This window comes from Eumetopias jubatus, unplaced genomic scaffold (genome assembly GCF_037043125.1).
Source record: "Eumetopias jubatus isolate StellerSeaLion01/CBP00866 unplaced genomic scaffold, mEumJub1_p1.0 scaffold_54, whole genome shotgun sequence".
NCBI classification, from domain to species: Eukaryota; Metazoa; Chordata; class Mammalia; order Carnivora; family Otariidae; genus Eumetopias; species Eumetopias jubatus.
This window is the reverse complement of record NW_028274860.1, coordinates 907,808-927,691: the sequence shown is the minus strand read 5'-3', so window position 1 is coordinate 927,691 and position 19,884 is coordinate 907,808. Positions and strand designations below refer to the sequence as shown.

The 19,884-nt window shown below is 45.6% G+C and overlaps 2 non-coding genes across 2 annotated transcripts; one reads left to right on the top strand and one right to left on the bottom strand.

The window, feature by feature from the left end:
- The first annotated feature begins 5,233 nt into the window (after positions 1–5,233).
- Positions 5,234–5,446, top strand: LOC148161830 (small nucleolar RNA U3). The gene has a single exon (XR_015767343.1). It is a non-coding gene; the product is annotated as a small nucleolar RNA U3 (small nucleolar RNA).
- Positions 5,447–17,699: 12,253 nt separating this feature from the next.
- On the bottom strand, positions 17,700–17,862 carry LOC148161829 (U1 spliceosomal RNA). The gene has a single exon (XR_015767330.1). It is a non-coding gene; the product is annotated as a U1 spliceosomal RNA (small nuclear RNA).
- Positions 17,863–19,884: the final 2,022 nt, after the last annotated feature.

Genomic DNA, 19,884 nt, shown 5'->3' with positions numbered 1-19,884 from the left:
GAGGAGAAGTTGCTCTCTGCTCTGATTATTGTTTCTTTGTAGAGAATCACTTGCTCCTCGGCTGCTATTACACTTTTCTCTTTTTCTTGGGCAATATTCATTTTACTATGTTGCATCTGGTAATGGGTACATTTCACCTGTTTTCTGTGTTGAGTTTGTGTACATCCCGGTGGGTGTAGACTTGGGTTAGAATTTCTAGCAAGGCTTGCTTTCTTCATTCACAGCCAAGCTACACTAAGCTCTCTTGCTGTTTCCCTGGCCTAGCAGAAGTGAAATTGCTGGAGCAAGGTGTCTGAGGAAGTTCAAGACACATTGTCACATTGCCCTCCAATTAAAATACTACTCTCACCACGAGTTCATAAACACAATTTCCCAGTTTTCTTGTTAACCTGGACAAGTGGTTTTCAACTGGGGGCAATTTTGCTGCCCAGGAGACATTTTGCAATGTCTGGAGACATTTTTGGTTATCTCAACTGGGGATGGGGTACTACTGGAATCTAGTATGAAGAGGCTGGGATGCTGCTGAGCATCCTTCAAGCACAGGAACCTCTCCCGCAAACAAAGGGTAGCCCAACTCTAACGTCAGTTGTGCAGAGGTCGAGAAGCTCTGCTCTAGATCAAAGCCTCTTGAGGGCAAGGACTCAGATGGACTAATCCAGGTCTGTATGTCCTTTCTGTCTCTCCTACTGCCTGGTACTTAATAGTGACTCAGTGAGCTTTACAAAATGCCAAACAAACATTAACTTTTGAAATAATTCTTGTCAATATGACAGATGAAAAATAGTATCTTGTTTTAGTTTGAATCTGTTAGTTACCTGTATTTCTTCTTTTGCAAAGCAACCATTCATTTTGTTTGCTTAGGTGAACATACTAATACCTGTCTATCTACAATTGGGACCATGAAGATTAATTGGATCAATTGAGCATAGTACTTGCAGATACACTCTGAATAGTACAGAATGTCAGACAAATAAAGACTTTATTATCACTGCATACTGTCCAAGCAGCCCCCATCCTTAGGAAGGGGCCTGAGACTCTGTGGCTGGGTGCTCGCTGCACATGGAGAAGTGGAGCACTGGAGTCCAGCCAGCACTCTCCTTCAGACAGAGTCACCGCATGTATGTACCTTGGGGGAGGCCCCCACCTCTGTTCACATTGACTGCTTGATATTTTCCCAGATGCTTTCACCTTTCTACTGGTCCTGACAGTACCCTGTGACAGGTGCCGAGAGGGCTGTTGTCGGCAGGTGAGGATCTGAGGCCAAGAGCACCAACACCGGCAATTTCAGAGGGTGATGAGTTCTCACACATGGATGCAGCTTCTATACTCCTGCCCCTGGCTTTTCCCTAGGGTCCAGCATTAGAGGAGGTATGGATAGGGCCTCATCTTGGTGAGCTTCCTTTTAGGGCCCAGAACTGAGAGCTGATGTGGAACACTGGAAAGGCATCCGTGAAAGGACATAACTGATTGCCTCCCACAAAGGTACCAACTCCACCAGAGCATAGGCTGACCTTGGGGAAACATTGTGGCTCTCTCTCCATCCTGTGTTTCCATGAAGCACAACCCAGAAAAGCAAGAGTTAGATTTGTCACCTAAGGCAAAGGAGACAAAAGCAAAAATAAACTGTCGGGACCCATCAAAATAAAATCTTCTAAACAGCAAAGGAATACATCAACAAAACAAAAAGACAATCTACTGAATTGGAGGAGATATTTGTAAATGACATATCTGATAAGGGGTTAGTATCCAAAATAAATAAAGAACATATAGAACTCGGGGCGCCTGGGTGGCTCAGTTGTTAAGCGTCTGCCTTCGGTTCGGGTCATGATCTCAAGGTCCTGGGATTGAGCCCCGCATTGGGCTCCCTGCTCAGCGGGAAGCCTGCTTCTCCCTCTCCCACTCCCCCTGCTTGTGTTCCCCCTCTCGCTGTGTCTCTCTGTCAAATAAATAAATAAATCTTAAAAAAAAACACATACAACTCAACACCCAAAAACCCAAATAATCCAATTAAAAATAGAAGACATGGATAGACATTTCTCCAGAAAAGACATATAGATGGCCAACAGACAGGTGAAGAGATGCTCAACATCATTCATCATTGAGGAAATGCAAATCAAAACCACTATGAGGTTATCACCTCACACCTGTCAGAATGGCTAAAATCAAAAACACAAGAAACAAGTGTTGGTGTGGATGTGGAGAAAAAGGAACCCTCATGCACTGTTGGTGGGAATGCAAACTGGTGCAGCCACTGTGGAAGACAGTATGGATGGTCCTCAGAAAATTAAAAATAGAATTATCATGTGACCCAGTAATTCTACTACTGGGGATTTACCCAAAGAAAATGAAATTAGTGAAAACACTAATTTGGAAAGATATATGCCCCGTATCTTGTTTATTACAGCATTATTTCCAATAGCCAAGATATGGAAGCAACCCAAGTGTCCATCGAAAGATGAATGGATAAAGAAGATATATATATATATATGTGTGTACACACACACACACACACACACACACACACACACACACACACACATATCTATATCTATCTATCTATCTGTCTATCTATCTATTTATACCATGGAATATTATTCAGCCAAAAAAAAGAATGAAATCTTGCCATTTGCAAGGACACAGATGGAGCCAGAGTGTATTCTGCTAAGTGAAATAAGTCAGTGAGAGAAAGATAAATACCCCATGATCTCACTCCTATGTGGAATTTAAGAAACAAAACATGTAAGCAAAGGAAATAGAAAAGGGAGAGAGACAAACCAGGAAAGAGACCCTTAACTATAGAGAACTAACTGATGGTTGCCGAGGGTAGGGGGGCTTGGGGGATGGGTGAGGTGATGGGGATTAAGAAGTGTACTTGTGGTAATGAGCACTGGGCAATGTATGGAAATGTTCAATCACCATGTTATATACTGGAAACTCATGGAACTGTATGTTAACTATACTGGAAAAATATTTTTTAAAAATTTGGAACAATTTTAAAAAGGTGGACCATGGCTTGCTAGATTTCTTTGAGTTGACCTCATGCCATTGACCTGTGGTTGTATTCCTGGAAGCAAACATGGGCAGTTCGAGGTCATGGGTCAATGATGGATGATGTCCACAGTAGATGTGTGCAGTGGTGTTCAGTGGCATAGAAGCTGAGGTTGAGGAGAGAGAAACAGGCAGGCAGGGGAAGTGGTGCCCTGAAGCACCTCTTCACTTCTTCAGCACAGGTTCCCCCCTAGATCTTAGGAGCCAGAGACTTAGGAGGTCGCTGTAGCACTGATAAAGGCAATTGTCCACCTTTAATGTTTGTGGGTCCTGCCCCTGGGCTCCCAAGGAAGCGATGCTTTCACATTTACCAAGGTCAAAATGAATCCACAAAACCTCAATGCATGGGCTCTATTTCACCCCAAGCACACATTGGACATCTGCTTTATGAAAGAAAAGAACCCAAAAGGAGCATTCTGGAAAAGATAAGAAAAAGGAAGACACTTCCCTGGTTCCCATAACATTAAAGCCATACAGCCCTACATGTACTAGAAATTTAAGACCGGGAAATGCAGTGACTTTCTACAATGTCTTTTGTATAAAAATTTGTCACTTTTTATGTAAAAAATATATTTTGGTATATAACCCTTTATCAAAATTTCCTTTGTCATGACACTCTCTCCTGGTAAAGATTCCCTGTCCCATGCAGCTGTACTAATCAGTGCTCAGGTAAAACTCACAACCTTTTATTTTTTTTTTTTTTTTGAGTTTGAGCGCCATGTGGGATGCAGAGATTACTTAAAAAGAAAATAATTGAAAAGAAGTAAAATTAAAAGAAAAATTTTAAAAATGTATATGCGTATCAGGAAATTTTATTACTCTCTACTCTCTCACATTGATATATTTACATTGTGTTACTTACACCATTAAGAGCACCTTAATTACTGTAGCTTTACGGTGAGGTTTAAAATTTAGTAAATTTCTCCAATTTAATTCTTCAAGGTTGTCTTGGCTATTTAGGTATGTTGATTTCCAAATACATTTGAGAATTAGCTTGTAAATTTGCCCCCAAACTGCCTTCTCCAGTATGAATCAGAATAATGCTGATTTGATGTTCCAACAAATTTGAGTGGTCTAGTCCATGAATGTGATATATTTTTTCCTAATTATTTAGTATCCTTTAATTTATTTCAGCAAGAGTTTTCAGGTATCTTTGTTACATGTGTTCTCATACATTTAATGAAGGTGGACATGAATCTCCACTCTGTTTATTGAATTTCATTTCCTTTTTTTAAAAATTTCATTTTCTAAATGCTCACTGCTAGTATAGAGAAATATAGTAGATTATTACATGAATGTTGCTGAGGTATAATTTAGGTACAGTAGACGGCATCCCTTTAAAGTGTACAATTAAGGCTGTACTTTCAGAGATCATTTCTTTCTTTCTTTCTTTTAATTTTATTTTATTATGTTATGTTAATCACCATACATTACATCAATAGTTTTTGATGTAGTGTTCCATGATTCATTGTTTGCCTATAACAGCCAGTGCTCCCTTCAATGCTGCCCTCTTTAATACCCACCACCAGGCTAACCCATCCCCCCACCCCCTCCCCTCTAGAACCCTCTGTCTGTTTCTCAGAGTCCATCGTCTCTCATGGTTCGTCTCCCCCTCTGATTTCCTCCCCTTCATTTTTCCCTTCCTACTAGCTTCTCTCTCTCTTTTTTATTATTTTTTAAAATTTTTTATTGTTATGTTAATCAACATACATTACATCATTAGTTTTTCATGTAGAGTTCCATGATTCATTGTTTGTGCATAACACCCAGTGCTCCATGCAGAATGTGCCCTCTTTAATACCCATCACCAGGTAACCCATCCCCCCACCCCTCCCCTCTAGAACCCTCAGTTTGTTTCTCAGAGTCCATCTTCTCTCATGGCTTATCTCCCCCTCCGATTTCCTCCCCTTCATTTTTCCCTTCCTACTAGCTTCTCTCTCTCTCTATTTTTTTAAACATATAATATATTATTTGTTTCAGAGGTACAGGTCTGTGATTCATCAGTCTTACACAATTCACAGCGCTCACCATAGCACATACCCTCCCCAATGCCCATCACCCAGGCACCCCATCCCTCCCACCCCCACCACTCCAGCAACCCTCAATTTGTTTCCTAAGATTAAGAATTCCTCCTATCAGTGAGGTCATAGGATACATGTCTTTCTCTGATTGACTTAATTTCACTTAGCATAATACCCTCCAGTTCATTTCTACAGTTTGTTACTAGAGAATTTTCTCTGAACGTGTAGAGGACCTGAAACCTCAAGGAGGAGGCACATTGTTCTCTCCTGAGCATGAACGTGATTTTAGGTGTTGTTTCCACAGCTGCCCATTGCCACTGATGATCGTTCTTCTCCTCCTTTGGACGGTAAGAGAGAGAGGATGCAGTGTGAGTGCTTTCTCAACAAATAAAAATTAAAAAAGATAAACTGTACAACTAAATGCATTTTCACAGATGTACATACAATTGAAACTACTGCTCCATTCAGGACACAGGGCATTTCTTCTACCTCACAGCTTCCCTTGGGTGGATCCATTGAAGTCTCTCACTGCCTTCACCCTCAGCCCCAGGCAACCACTGGCATCAAAGACGGCTTGATTTTTAACCACGTTATGGAAATGGAACTCTTTTATGCCTACATTCCTCCGTGCAGCCTAAGGATTCTTATATCTATCCATATTACTAATGGATCACCAGTTCAGAATTTTTCATTGCTAAGGAGTATTCCTCTGTATGGATATATTTGGTCTGTACATTCACCTATTTATGGCCATCTATGCAGTTTCCTGGGTTTGGCCATGGGGAATAAAGCTATGATGAATATTCATGTGCAGTTTGCTGTGTGGCCATATTGTGTAAATCCTTAGGAGAGGAATGGCCGTTCACGTGATTGGTAAATGTTTATCTGTGGTTCAGCTTTTCTCGGTGGTTGGACCATTTTTCATTCCCACAAGTGTATGAAACGTCTAGTTACTTTACATCCTCACCACATATGTTTTCGGTCTTCGTAATTTTAGCCACGGGGATGGTTGTGTAATGGTAACTCACTGTAGTATTAATTTATCTTCCCAATGGCTGAGTGTACCGTCGAAAACTGACCTCTGTGCTTCAGAGCCAAAATATAAGACGAAGACAGAGTTTGGAATATTGAGGAACAATAGCTTTATTGCTTTTCGGGGCACAGGGGGCTAGAACAGGCCAAGGCCCTCAAAAACTGTAAGTCCCCTCCCCCTGAAGGAAGGGGCGGGGGGGGTGTTTTATTTTGACAGAAATTGTGTGCATGCTGCCAGCCTCCTTCATCCTGTCTTTAGGGTGGTACCAGGCTCCTGAAACAAAAGGCTTAGAAGGGAGGAGCAGAGGTTTGCAGAAGAGAAGGAAAAGGTTACTTAGTTTAAGATGGAGCCTTGCAGAGACATTAGTGAATCCCTTTTGATTTATGTTCAACTTCATGCTTTTCAATGGTTTCAAGGGGAGCATCTTTTCAAGTGCTTTTTGGCCATTTGTGTATCTTCTTTTGTGAAGCATTTCTTCTTCAAGTCTTTTGACCAGGTTTCCTATTGCATTGTCTTATCAGACACAATATGTGTCAGAACATTACACTGAAAACTGCAGAGCACTACTTCCAGAAATTAAAGAACTAAATACATGGGGAGATAAAATTTGTGGTGGATTGGAAGACTCATTATGGTTAGAGGACAATTCTTCCCAAATTGATCAAAAGATCTAATACAATGCCAATCAACCTTCTAGCAGACATTTTAGTAAGTATTTCTAAGCTGATCCAAATGTTTATATGGAAATGGAAATGATCTTAAATTATCAAAGCAATGTTAAGAAGAAGGAGAAAGCGACAGACTTACATTGTCTATTCCAGAATTACTGTATAAACCTTTTGTGCAATTTAAAAGTGATTTGTCCGATTATTATTCAGTATAAGAGTTTCTGCGCATTCTCACTGCAGCTTGGAAGTTGCTTTACCCCTTTTTCACTGTAGCTACTTGATCTATACTTTAGCCAATAGTTCCAAAGTTTTTAAGTGGAGAGAGAATACTGAAGCTAGAAAGTATTTCACTTAACAGAGAGAAAGACTAATCCCTGATCATTAGGGCAAGGATGACCCTACAAGACTTAATGAACTCGCCTCTATTTTCCAGTTGGCCAAGACAAAGTGGGGAGCTACTGATAGCAGCAGTTTCCTCTGCAGACCTTCATAGTGTTGACTGCTTTGGGTTTACATGGAACCTAGGTGTTGGCTGTGTCCTGAGAGGCTGAAATTGAGTTGAGGCCCAGGGTCCCTGGGTCAGGACAGGTCATCCAGCTGTTGGAAAACACGGAGGGAGACCAGGCCATCCCCAGGCAGCACTGGCCACTTCCTCCAAGGAATCCACCACCACTACACTTTTCATGACTTCTGGTAACTAGACTGAGAGCCCCACGACAATTGGGATAATGTTTTACTCATCTCTGTACTCATGACTCCTAGGACCAAACCAAGCACTGAGGAAGCTCTCGGAGACATTCCTTCATGGATCTGATAAAGGGGGTGGCAAATTTCTAATCTCAACTACATTCCTGTCCCAAATACATGCACGAATGCTCTCTGCTTTCTTCCAGGAGGCAACAAATACCCTTCCTTCCAGAGGAGCCTGCCCTACACTCTCAATGCCCCATGACACTCCCCTGTGGTGAGCTCTGATGAAGAGGGACTGTCCTCTTGGATTCCTCTCAATGGTTCTCTCAGTAGGAAGAGATGTCTTCGGCCTAGCCCCCTCCCCCCTCCATCCTCTGCACTGCCACCATACCCCAGGTTAGGAGAGCTACAACAGTTTTTAAAATGATTTTATATATTTATTTGAGAGACAGCGTGAGGGAGAAAGCAAGAGTGAGAGAGAGACAGAGAGAAAGATAGAGAACAGCTGGGGAAGGGACAGGGGGAAGCAGACTCCACTGCTGAGCAGGGAGCCACCCCCCTCAATGGGGCTTGATCCCTGGAGCCTGGGATCATGACCTGAGCTGAAGGCAGGCTCTCGATGAACTGAGCCACCCAGGGGCGCTGAGCTACAAGATTTTGTTTGCATTCTTCCTCTCACTGCTTTGACCTCCTCTGTGAAATCTTATTGATGTCAGAATTCCAAGTTCATAACAGAGACTAAGGAAAATGAAACACTCAACACACGGTCAAGACAAAGGTGTGTAAAGTCTTTGACAACCATAAATTCAGAAGAATATAATTGGTATCACTGCCTCAGAGGCAAGGGTCTCCTAACCTGGCCCTTCCTGACCTTAGGGTAGAACTCTTTGTGGTAAGAATGGACAAGTCCAACCTTTATCCAAACATCACTGATCCCTCTAAGCCCACACTTACTTGGAGAACATCGACCGTGAGGGAGCTCCAAGGTCAAAGCTAGGGGTCTGGGGCAGAACCTCATGGTCACATCGTCCACCTCTTTTTTTTTTTTAAGATTTTCTTTATTTATTTGACAGAGAGAGACATAGCGAGAGAGGGAACACAAGCAGGGGGAGCGGGAGAGGGAGAAGCAGGCTTCCCGCCGAGCAGAGAGCCCCATGCGGGGCTCGATCCCAGGACCCTTAGATTACGACCTGAGCTGAAGGCAGACGCTTAAAGATGTAGCCACCCAGGTGCCCCTCCTCCTCCTCCTCCTCTTGGAACTGGTGCTTCCCTGCAGTACAAACCAACCCCGATCCATTCTGTGGGGCTCCTCGGGAGGTGCACAGGTTCACCGTGGACGAAGTTACTCTCCTCGTTCTCCTTGCTCAGCTCAGGCTGCTCCTTGCAGAGTTGGATGCCGCTGTATGCATTCCTCAGTTTCCCCTGATTTTTCTGGACCCAACTTGTCCTTCTTCTTACCTCCTTTGGGCAACCACCTGCTCCACCATTGCCTTGTCCTTCTTTGCGTTATTCTCATCCTCCAAACCTGCTGATTTTCTGTCTCCCAAATGCTCCCTCTGTTCTCTGTTTTCAGTGTGGGCTCAGCTCAGGCTCCTGCAAGAGACACACAGTGAAGGGACCAAGTCAGGTCTCAGCTGCAGTCCCCAGGGCTGCTTCAAAGGCACCGCAGACCCTTGTGCACTCACAGAAACTGAGCAGGAAGGGACCGTGGAGAATTTGAATAACAACCTTATCTTACATATGAGGAAGCTGAGCGCAGAGAGATGAAGAGATTTTCCCAAACTCCTTCAGCACTTGATGGCAGCACGGCCCCCACACAGGACTTGGCTGCGAGCTTCCCTGTGGAGTCTCCTAACGTACCCTCTGGGAAGGCACATCTGAATTTCAGGGGACACTTAAATTAGAAGTTCAACTTAAAAATAAATACTTTTTAGGAGACTTTGGATCAAATGTAGATATTTCCACTGTTAAAAATACCAGAAATTCCTTCCTGGGGACAAATCTTTTTCCCAGGTATATAATTCTGTTACTTCTTTCCTTTACAAATCATTGGCTAAGATATTAGGATCACAAAAAAGGTATGCAGGGAAGGAGAAGTTCCTCTGTTACCTGTCCTGGTCTCCCAGCTTAAGTAAGAATTAAGTTTCACTGAGACATTGAATACGCATGGAGAACGGATATTGAAATGGAGACCCTTAAAAAAATATAAAGTATTAAGGCAGACAGTTTTTATGCATTTTAGACAAGGAGAAAATACATTTCTCAGGGATTTGGGGGAGTTTTAATTTAGAGAGTGTCTAGACCGAATTTAGAAACCCTGGTGAGAAGGATGTCTTTTTACTTCTTAGTACAGGGGGTGCCTTTTTCATATGGGAGATTGGTTTCCTGCTTTCAGGGAGACAGAGGAGGGTTTGAGTGTCCTGGTACCAGTTTCTTTTTGGGTAGCTTCAATTCAAAATAATCAATATTGTCGACCTCAGAGAGTCGGGGACCTGGGGTGGCGAAGGAACTGAGAAAAAGAGACTACCGCGGCGCCTGGGTGGCTCAGTTGGTTAAGCGGCTGCCTTCCGCTCAGGTCATGATCCTGGATTCCAGGGATCGAGTCCCGCATTGGGCTCCCTGCTCAGCAGGGAGTCTGCTTCTCCCTCTGACCCTCCCCCCCTCATGCTCACTCTCTCTCTATCTCATTCTCTCTCTCAAATAAATAAATAAAATCTTTTAAAAAAAGAAAAAGAGACGACAGTATAGCGAGGCACAGGGGACCCCAAGCAAACAGCCCGAGGTCCTGAGGTTTATTTTCCATAATCTAATATACCTTCTACAGTGATATAGTACTATAATGATTTACAGCAGGGGCTTAGTAAGGCGCATCTTCCACGTACACAGGGTTAGTCAAGTGAAGCAATGGCAGTGGAGAAGGAATAAAGAAATCTGCAACTGGCTGTGATCAATTAATTGTAAACAGCATTGTACTCGGTCTTTAACACAGGATAAGAAAACAAAAAAGGGAATGCACAGTGTGCTGTTACAGCTGGCTTCCTATCTACAAAACATCTTCTGCTGTGTACTTTAGATCAGACCACACACATCCCAAGGGCATTTCACTCTGATCCTTTCAGGTTATTTTTAACCCTGCAATCTCGAGTTTTCTCAGAGATCTTGGAGTCTGAATGAACATGCACCAGTGGTCGTTGTGGCATTCTGTTTCCCCCAAATATGCCATTGTGGTACATTTTGGTCAATCTGACCTTGGCGCCTATGGGTACTATGGTTTCTCTCCGCCTTGCTCATTACTCAGTGCCTATTTCAGAGAGAAGGCTAAACATATCATTCTTAGAAATACCAAGGTGGCTCTCTCGGTTCAGCGTCTGACTCTTGATTTCAGCTCAGGTCATGATCTCAGGGTCATGCGATTGAGCCCCAGTTTAGCCTTCATGCTCAGTGCAGTCAGCTTGGGATTCTTTCTTCCTCTCCGTCTGCCCATCACCCCTGCTCTAAATAAATAAATAATATTTAAAAAAGAAATACAAAATAAATCCCATGACCTTATGTGAAACTAATACAATGCCTATGTTAAGTGGACCAGATTAGTTTAAAAATTATTTTAAAGCGCACCTGGGTGGCTCAGTTGTTTAAGTGTCAGTCTTTGGCTCAGGTCAGAATCCCAGGGTCCTGGGATAAGCCCGTATGTCCAGCTCCCTGCTCAGTGGTGAGTCAGCTTCTCTCTGTTCCTCTTCCACTACCCCCACCACCGCTCCTGATATCTCAAGTACTCTCTCTCAAATAAGTAAATTAAAAAATTTTAAAAAGCAATGCAATGGTCCTCTCTGGAATCAACCCACACATAAGCATGCTTTCGTTTTGCTGCACCCCAGTCCCCCTTTCTCTTTATTACCTATCTGACCTACATCCTTCCCCCAGCGATGGAGACAGCTCAGATGCACTGCTTCACCTGGTGGTGGGGCCAAAGAGAAGTGCACACATGGTTAGAATGGGCTGCCTTGAGAGTCAGCCGAAACGTAGCTACAGGCAGTTAGAAACAAGCCTAAAGTACCATTAGGAATAAGCACTACAACATTTAGCGGTACAGATTTTAGGTGTGGTATTGATATCACCTTCCTTGTACAAATGTGTTTAGACTCAAGCATGAGACTATGGGATCAGACAAAATGAAAGAAAACTGTGTCAAGTGTGAAGATACTAAGTTACCAAAGTTATTCTGAGTTGTATAATTAGTTTGTCCCTTAGCCCCTCATTTCCACCTGCAGAACCTAGAAGACGTGCAACAGAGTCTCCACTTGCCATCAAAGTCAATCTGAGGACACAATAATTTAAACTGTTAACCCAAACTTTCCATTTTTTCTTAACCTGTGTTGAATACCAGGCATTTCGATTGCCCATTCCCATTTCCAGGGAGACTGCAGTGAGGACGGAGAATAATGTGGTGCATCCAGGTAACAGTCTGTTTCTTGGTCCGCTTCTGTGCTCAGCATGTCAACTTTTGTCTGCCAGTGGACCTCTAACCACACAGGGGAAACCCAACAAATATTAAAAGTGTAGGTTCTCTAGGTTAATCTACATTTAGGATTCTGTAGTGCTCAGAATGGCTCTTGAACTGCAAGGACCAAGGTAAATGCCCCCTCCTTACCTTAGGGGGAGTAATTCTGATTCCTGAAGCATGCACCTCTTCGTTTTCTATTTATTATTATTTTTTTTAAATTTCAGCTAGGCTCCATCACCTACGTGGGACTCTAATGCATGACCCTGAGATGAAAGTTGCAAGCTCTACTGACCGAGGCAGCATGCGTCCCCCCCAGGACCTTTGATGCAGGCAAATACCATGATTTTCATATTGGAAAAGTACTGCAAACTGTGGGACATGCCTTCAATCCGCTCCACTCCTTCTGGGCATGTTTCCTGAGTTCCGACTGTGTGCGAGTCCTCTTTCCCACCCACCCATAGAAGGGCATATACATGGAAAATGTGCCCATCCATAGAAGACCCTCTAGGATCCCAACCCAGATCCGCTGGGATCCCTGGGGTCTTTTCTGTGTTATGCTCTCCTGCTCTCAGTGTGTTTCTGCCTCTAAAGGCACCTGTGAGCAGGACTGCCCTGGGGCTCCTGGAGCTCCTTTGTACCCAGTCCCAGAGAACGGGGAGTACATGCCGTATATGACCACAGCCCCCATGTATCTCCCCTCCCCAAAGGCACTCAGCCTTTCACTAACAGGTGCAGCAGGGTGAAATCTCCATTCCTGGCCCAGGGGAGACTAACTCTGAAACACAAGTGTCCCCTAGGCTCTCCTAAACCTGTCAGGACAAAGCTCCCCCACAGCTGTTGCTGGAAATCACAACTTACACAGCAATGAACTCAAAATGGTCACAGATCTAAGTATAAGAGCCAAAACTATTGTGCAAGAGGACTACATGGGAGAAAATGGTCAGGAATTCACAGTAAGCAAAGAGTTCTAAGTCACTACGGCAAGAGCACGATACGTAAGAGAAAATTGAAGAAGAAGAAGTTTTTGCATCAAACATTGCCACTGAGAAAAGGAACAGAGAAGCCACTGATTAGGAGAAAATATTTGTGGATTAAATACCCAATGGGGACTCACGTTCACGAGAGACAAGAGGACTTTGAACTCACTCAATGGGCAGAAGCAACACACTCGTTTAAGCCAGTATAAGAGTCGAATACACATGTACCAAAGGAGACACATAAAAAGGTAATCAATGTTATTAGTAATATGTTATTATTTCTCAAAGAAATGCAAGGAAAACCAGGTACCATTTTACACCAACTAGTGTGCTTACGTCCCAAAGACGATACCAAGTGTTGCTGAGGATGAGCAGAAACTGGACCCTCCTATATTGCTGGTCGCAACGTAAAATATAACAGCTCCTGCAGAAGCCACTTTGAGAGTTCTTAAGAGTTCAGCACAAGCTTGCCATAGGACCCAGCCATTCCACAACTAGGAATCTATCTGAGAGAATAAAAACATATGTCCGCTCAAGTCTCGTCAGAAATGTTCCGGGCAGCGTTATTCACAATGGGCAAAAACTGACAGCAACACAAAGGGCCATCGGCTGGTGAATGGACAAACCAAATGTTTCCTATGTGTACCATGGCATCTATTCCGCAACAAAAGGCACAGAAATCTGATCCAAGCTACAGCATGGAGGAACCTCAAAAGGATGCTAAGTGAAAGAAGCCAGTCACCAAGAACTACAGACTGTCTCATTCGGCTTATGTAAAATGTGCAGAAAGGAGCAATGCACAGAGACAGAAAGCAAATCAGTGCTGCTTGGGGCTGGAGGAGGGAGCGGAGACTGTCTGCAGAGGGGCTGGAGGGAGTGTGGGAAGGTGAAGGAAGCCTCTGAAACACACTAGGGCACTAGCTGAACAACTCTGTCATTGTTGACAATGGGTGAAATTTATTGTATGTCAATTTCACTTAAAAAAAAAAGAAAGAAGGCGACCCTCGCACATCAGTGGGTCCTGGGGTCCCCAGGCAAACACTGCCTGGTGAGGGGCCACATCCTGGAGTCCCAGCAGGTGGTGGCTCAGAGCCTGGTTTCTGACCTCCCAGCTGGAGTCAGGGGTTCAGTGACTGTGCCTTCAGCCTCAGGCCCTGGCAGTTCCCCTGGAATCCACCAGGCGGCAGACTACTTAAGGGAACAGACCTTCAGGTGGCCCAAGGACACCAGGGGGAAGCAAGCAAAGATAGGGCACCAGCTGGCTGGAGATTCCTAGAGGAAGTGAAGGCTGCAGGACCCAAGGAAGCTGCTGGCAAGATCTGGATGGATCTTAAGTAGGTTTGGTCCCCTGGGTGGGCTCTAAGCACTAAGCTTTAGGTTAACATCCAAAGGTTCCCTTTGATGCTCCCTCCTGCAGTGGCACTGAGGCTCCCCCCGTGGAAGCTCAGCATAGGGAAAAGAACCTGTGCTGCTATTCACCTTCTTCTGAGTCGAAATGGAACACTTGGGCTGCGTTTAGGGGAATCTGCCCTTTTCTGGCCCTCTATGTAGGGCCAGCTCCTGGGTGCTGAACCATCCCTGCAGGAGGCTAGAAGAGGCACTCTGGTCCTTCACATTGGAGCTGGGCTTGCAAAGAAGGGTTCCTGCTAATCCATATTTCCCTGGCCCTGGCTGAGCATCCTGGTCCAAGATCAGGGGCTGCAGTGGCCTAAAATAGGGACTTCCTACATGTCACTGCTCCTCTCTGGAAAGTCCAAAGGCGGCCCATGGTAGTGGTGGGGGGAGGGGAGGGCATAGAAACCTATACTCTGTCAAAACATCATCCACAGTGAAGATTTAAAAACAATGTTAGAGGACAGATCTCATATTATGTAGTCGGTGGTGCAGTAACAGCTCTGCGAGGTGAAAGAGGGTAGCTACACTAGTAATCAGCCTAACATAATTTATAGAGTCGTCCAATCCCTGTGTTGCCATGTGAAACTGATCTCACATGGGGAATCAGTTATGACTCAATTGTTTAAAAACCTGAAGGTGAGGGGAAAACATTTGAAAACGAAGCAATAAAACTATAGTTTACTGGGGAACAACATGGCTTTGAATTTTAGTGAACAATGTCGGTCCACTCATGGGTTGATTATTTTTTTTTTTTTTTTACAAATACAGTCTAGTACAAATGTAGAAATACATTTTCTCTTCCTTATGATTTTCTCAATGATATTTTCACTCTAACTCACTGTATCAAAAGAATAAAGTACATAATTCAAGTAACCCACAAAATATGTATTAATCAACCGTTTTTGTTATCTGTAAGACTTCAGTAGGTTATTAGTAGCTATGTTTTCTGGGACTCAAATGTTATACAAAGATTTTCAATTGTGGGACTCTGTACCCCTAACCCCCAGGTTCTTCAAGGGACAATTTGTATCTGGATTTGCAAATGACATACTCCTGTATACAGAAAAATACCAAATACACACACACAGAAACCACGACTATTAGAGTCCATAACCTATTTCAGCAGAGTTGCAGCGTACAAGGCAGACAAATCAGGTGTTTCTATAACCTAGGAATGGACACCGGGAAAGTCAATTAAGAAAAAGATTCCATGGACAACAGCACCCACCCAAATGGTATCGAAGAATAATTGAGTCAAGGAGGCACAAAACCTGTACACTGAAAACTACACAATATTGCTGCAAGAGATTAAGGAAGACCTCAACAAGTGGAAAGACATCCTGTGTTCATGGATTGGAATGGTTAAGGTGGTTCAGAAGGCAACAGCAGGATCTGCAGATTCTTTTGGATTCCTATTGAACGTTTTTCTTCTGCCTTCCCTAATCACCATCAGCCCCTTGCAGTACATTTCCTTTCAGACATTGTGGTTTTCATCTCTTCATGTGAGATTGGGTCCTTTTTTTTTTTTTTTTTAACATTTTCCATGTATCTGCTGAATGTTTTCACCAATGGGATGCAGTTAGAACAAATGCTTTCTTGTGCTCTGGTGATTCCCATCTTGCTGTCAGCTCTGGGTCATTTTCAGATGAGTGATCCATCTCTTCAGGAGGGCTCATTTCCCCCCTTTGTCTGCATACCTCAAACTGTTGGATGGAACGCCAGACACTGTGAATGTTACCTTGCTGTTTGCTGGATATTTTTGTGTTTTCTATAATATTGAGCTTTGTTCAGGGATGCACTGAAGTTACTTGGAAACATTTCTGCTGTTGCTTCAATGCATAGTTCAGTGGCCCAGAGCAGGGCTCCGTGGAGGACTCACCATGAGTTCCAGGTACTGTAGCAAGCCCTCCCCCTGTCTTCCACCCTATTCCTCACAAATTAAGAGGGTTACTTTTGCTTAGTCTATCTGTTGGACACAGGCACTATTCCCAGCACCGTGTGAGCACCAGGCCCTGTGGAAAGGATTACCCCCTGACTTGCTGTCCATGCCTCCCCAGGGCCCCTCCACAGCTCTGGCTAGGTGACTTCCTGCAGCTCTGTCCTCCCTGAGACTCAGTCCTGGGTTCTCTCAGATCAGTGTCCTCAATTCCAGGAGCTCCATGGGGCTCCTATTCAAGTTCCCCTCCCCCCAGTGCCTTGCTTGGAAACTCTCTAGAGCCAGTACCTCTGAGCAGCTCTAGGGCTCTGCTCACCATTGTGTTGCCATGTGTCCGGGATGGCTGTCCCCTTTGCCTGATGCCCAGGATCTTGGAAATCTCCACTTCGCGCATCTTGTGTGACGCTGTTGCTCTTTTGTTTAATTGTTTCTGGCAGAAGAGTAACCCGTTGCTGAGTCCCAGTTGGTGTGGCTCCCCTAAGTGAAAATCAAAGTTGGAAGACCCTCAGTTGTAGATTCTGAATAGAGGCCTTTAGGGAGTAGAGAAAAAAAACACCAGCTCTGGTGAAAGCCTGAAGCCAGAAACCCCTTCAAGCTCAGTTTGACAAAGCAATGCAGGTACATCAGTAGGGACAGTTTTGGCTTGAGCCCAAGAGCTGCAGAAGGCCCACGGCCCTTTGTCCTAGAGCTAACCTGCTGTTTGGGAAAGGTCTGTGGTGCCAAACCCAGCGGGTTCTTTGTGAGTAGACAGAGGTGCCTCTTTAAAAGCCTGTCGGGGGCATCTGGCTGGCTCAGTCAGGAGAGCAGGGGAGTCTCCATCTGGCTTCATGAGCCCTATCCCTACTTTGGGTGTAGGGATTACTTCAACAAATAAACTTACAATAAATAAACAGTACATCAAGCCGGACCCTCTCTAGTCTCGGAAGGGTCCTCTGGAGCAAGGCTATACTAGGTAGGCTACCAAGTGGCCTAATCAAGGATACGGAGTCTGGGGATTGGGTGAGGCTTTGCAGGGTGCCTGGGGGGATAGGTGGGGAGGGGAGGGAGGAAGGAGAAGGGATGCAAACCCCTGTTCCCTGGGGAATGAAAAGAAAGCACCTTTGCTGGATCAGGGACTGCAAACCACATACTGAAATATAAGCAGAGAAATTGCTCTGCGAAAAACAGAAAAAACCCCGACAGCCAAGGTGGGATGTATGACCAGTGGACAGAAACTGTCCTGCATGCTTTTGATTGAGAAACAGCCAAACCCAGATTCTCAAGAAAGCAGCCCTTAAAAGCAGAGGTGTTTTCTTCAGGGTCCTGTTGTCCCCTGAGTGAGCTTCCTCTTCAGCCCATGTCATCAGCCAAAGTCATGGAAAAGACAAAACAAACAAACAGAAAAATGAATAAGAAAACAAAGGCTATTCTTAAACAACCAACAACAGGTGAAAGAGCAAAAGCAGCCCCCCACTGCCACTGCCACAAATAATGCAGAGGAGTTGTCCATACTCGGGGAAATCGCGGGGGTCAGCATGTCCCTGGTATGATGGAAGGGCCTCCCCTGGGAAAACCACCTGCTTGATCCCGGAGTCTCCCCTGCCGGGTAAGTGTGACTCCCTCCGCCTCCGCCCCACACCAGTCTCACCCCCCTTCCACCGGACACACAGGCTCACTCGCCTAGGCGCACCCCAACACCCTCGGCACCCACTCCTGTCGCAAGCATCCTCACCCTCCACACGACGCTTCCGAATAGGATGGACGCAACAGCGCTGCTACCTCCTCAGCCCCACGAATTCTAAGTTGCAGAACCCCACCGCCATGTTGCCTGGTTTGCATCAGACAAGCCCCGTCCGTGAAGTCAAGGGCTTCGCCTCAGTCCCCAACCCCACCCCATCTCCCTGCCCCCCAGCTCCCCTCCCAACTTGGATTTCAGTACTGGTGTTCCTCCTTCTCCTCCTCCAGTCCCCCTTCCCCTTCTCCCTTCCCGTGCCCTGGCTTCCTTCCTCACCTGCCCAGTCTCCTCTGTCTCCTGAATTGGTTACCACTCTTTCCTCTCCCTGCAGCTATGGCCCCCCAAACCCTACACAACCCCCCCCACCCAGCCCAGGGGAGGCTGTACCAGCCAGAGAGAAACATGAGGGAGGACTTTCCAACAGCCCGCGAAGAGCAGATACAACTCTCTCTTGCTCTCTCTAGCTCTCTCTCTCTTTCCCTTTGGGCCCTGGTTGGAGGACACCGAGTGCCATGGCTGCACCTGTACAGTTCAAACCAGTCCCCACAGCCTCCCCCAGGCCTGGACACTGCGGGGGGGAGGGGAGGACCAAAAGTCCGCAACCCCTGGGCCCTCGGGCTGACACCAGCCCACAACACTCCACACGCTGAACACATCCCAGGGCCTGCTTCTTCCCCAGGAGGGCTCCTAGGACAGGGACGGCGCGCCCCCTCGTGGCTTCGCGGGGAGACGCCCAAGGATCCCGCTGTTGAGGGCAGGGCCAAAGGGGACCACTGCTTCTGCTCCCTTAAACCAGGCTCAGCGTTCTCAGCAGGGGGTTAGTGGGGTCCCAGGCTCCCCACTCTGCCACCGCCTGCCCTCCCTCCACCGCTGGGCGCTTCCCCCTGGAGGGGATTTCTGCAGTCAGGTCGGCCTTTGGAGGGAAAATAGCCAGGTCTGGAAAACTAAACAGACTACTTTGAAGAGATTTGGGCAATTGTATGGTCATGGATGGAGCGCCCTAGGGTTCTGATTTGCCTTGTCTTGCTTGCGCCTTGAGGTAGTGGTTTACTTTTCCCGGAATGTTTAAATTAGAAAAGATTGGAGGGTGGAGAGGGGGCGTCCAACTTTAGTTGTCACCTGAGATCAATAGTGTGCTGCTGGGTAGAATAATGCCCCCTCCCTAGGAGCTGTTCAGGCTAATGCCAGGAACCTGTGCACATGTTCCATCCTGCAGCAAAAGGGACCCTGCACAGGTGCTTATGTTAAGGACCTTGAGATGGGGAGATGATCCTGGATTATCCAGGCGGCGCCCTGCAATGACAAGGGGGTCTTAAAACACAAAGAGGCAGAGAAGAGGTCAGAAGGAGGCTGTGTGAGGAGGACTCTGCCTGCTGGGGCTGGGGCTGGGGCTGAGCATGGAGGAGGGGCCTCTAGGAGCTGGAACAGGCAAAGAGACACACTGCCTGCTTAACCTAAAAAATAGCGCCAGGTATTTTACCAGCCAAATTGGGATTCCTGGGGAATAAAAGGGAAAGGTGATGTGGGACAACCAGCTGGTCTGAGGAAAGTCACCTAACCAGAGCTGTGCAGGGTCCCTGGTGTGGCTTGCAGTGAGGTCCTGCTCAGGGCCTCCATGGGAGGAAAGGCCAGCAAGTCAGGGGGCAATCATTTGAAAGCAGTAGAGGGAACAGGACCTGGAGCTCTCCCAGGCAAAATGGCCCCTAATCAGGAGCCAGATCCGTCATCGGAAAATAATCCAGAGCTGACACATGTGAGAACCGCCAGAGAAGGATATGAAAGCTTTTAGTATAAGTTTTCCATCAGTTGTAAATGTTAAACCGAGAAATAGAAAATATAAACAACACCCTCTCTATCTTTAAGAGATGAAAACTACAACGTCTGAAAGGAAATATACTACA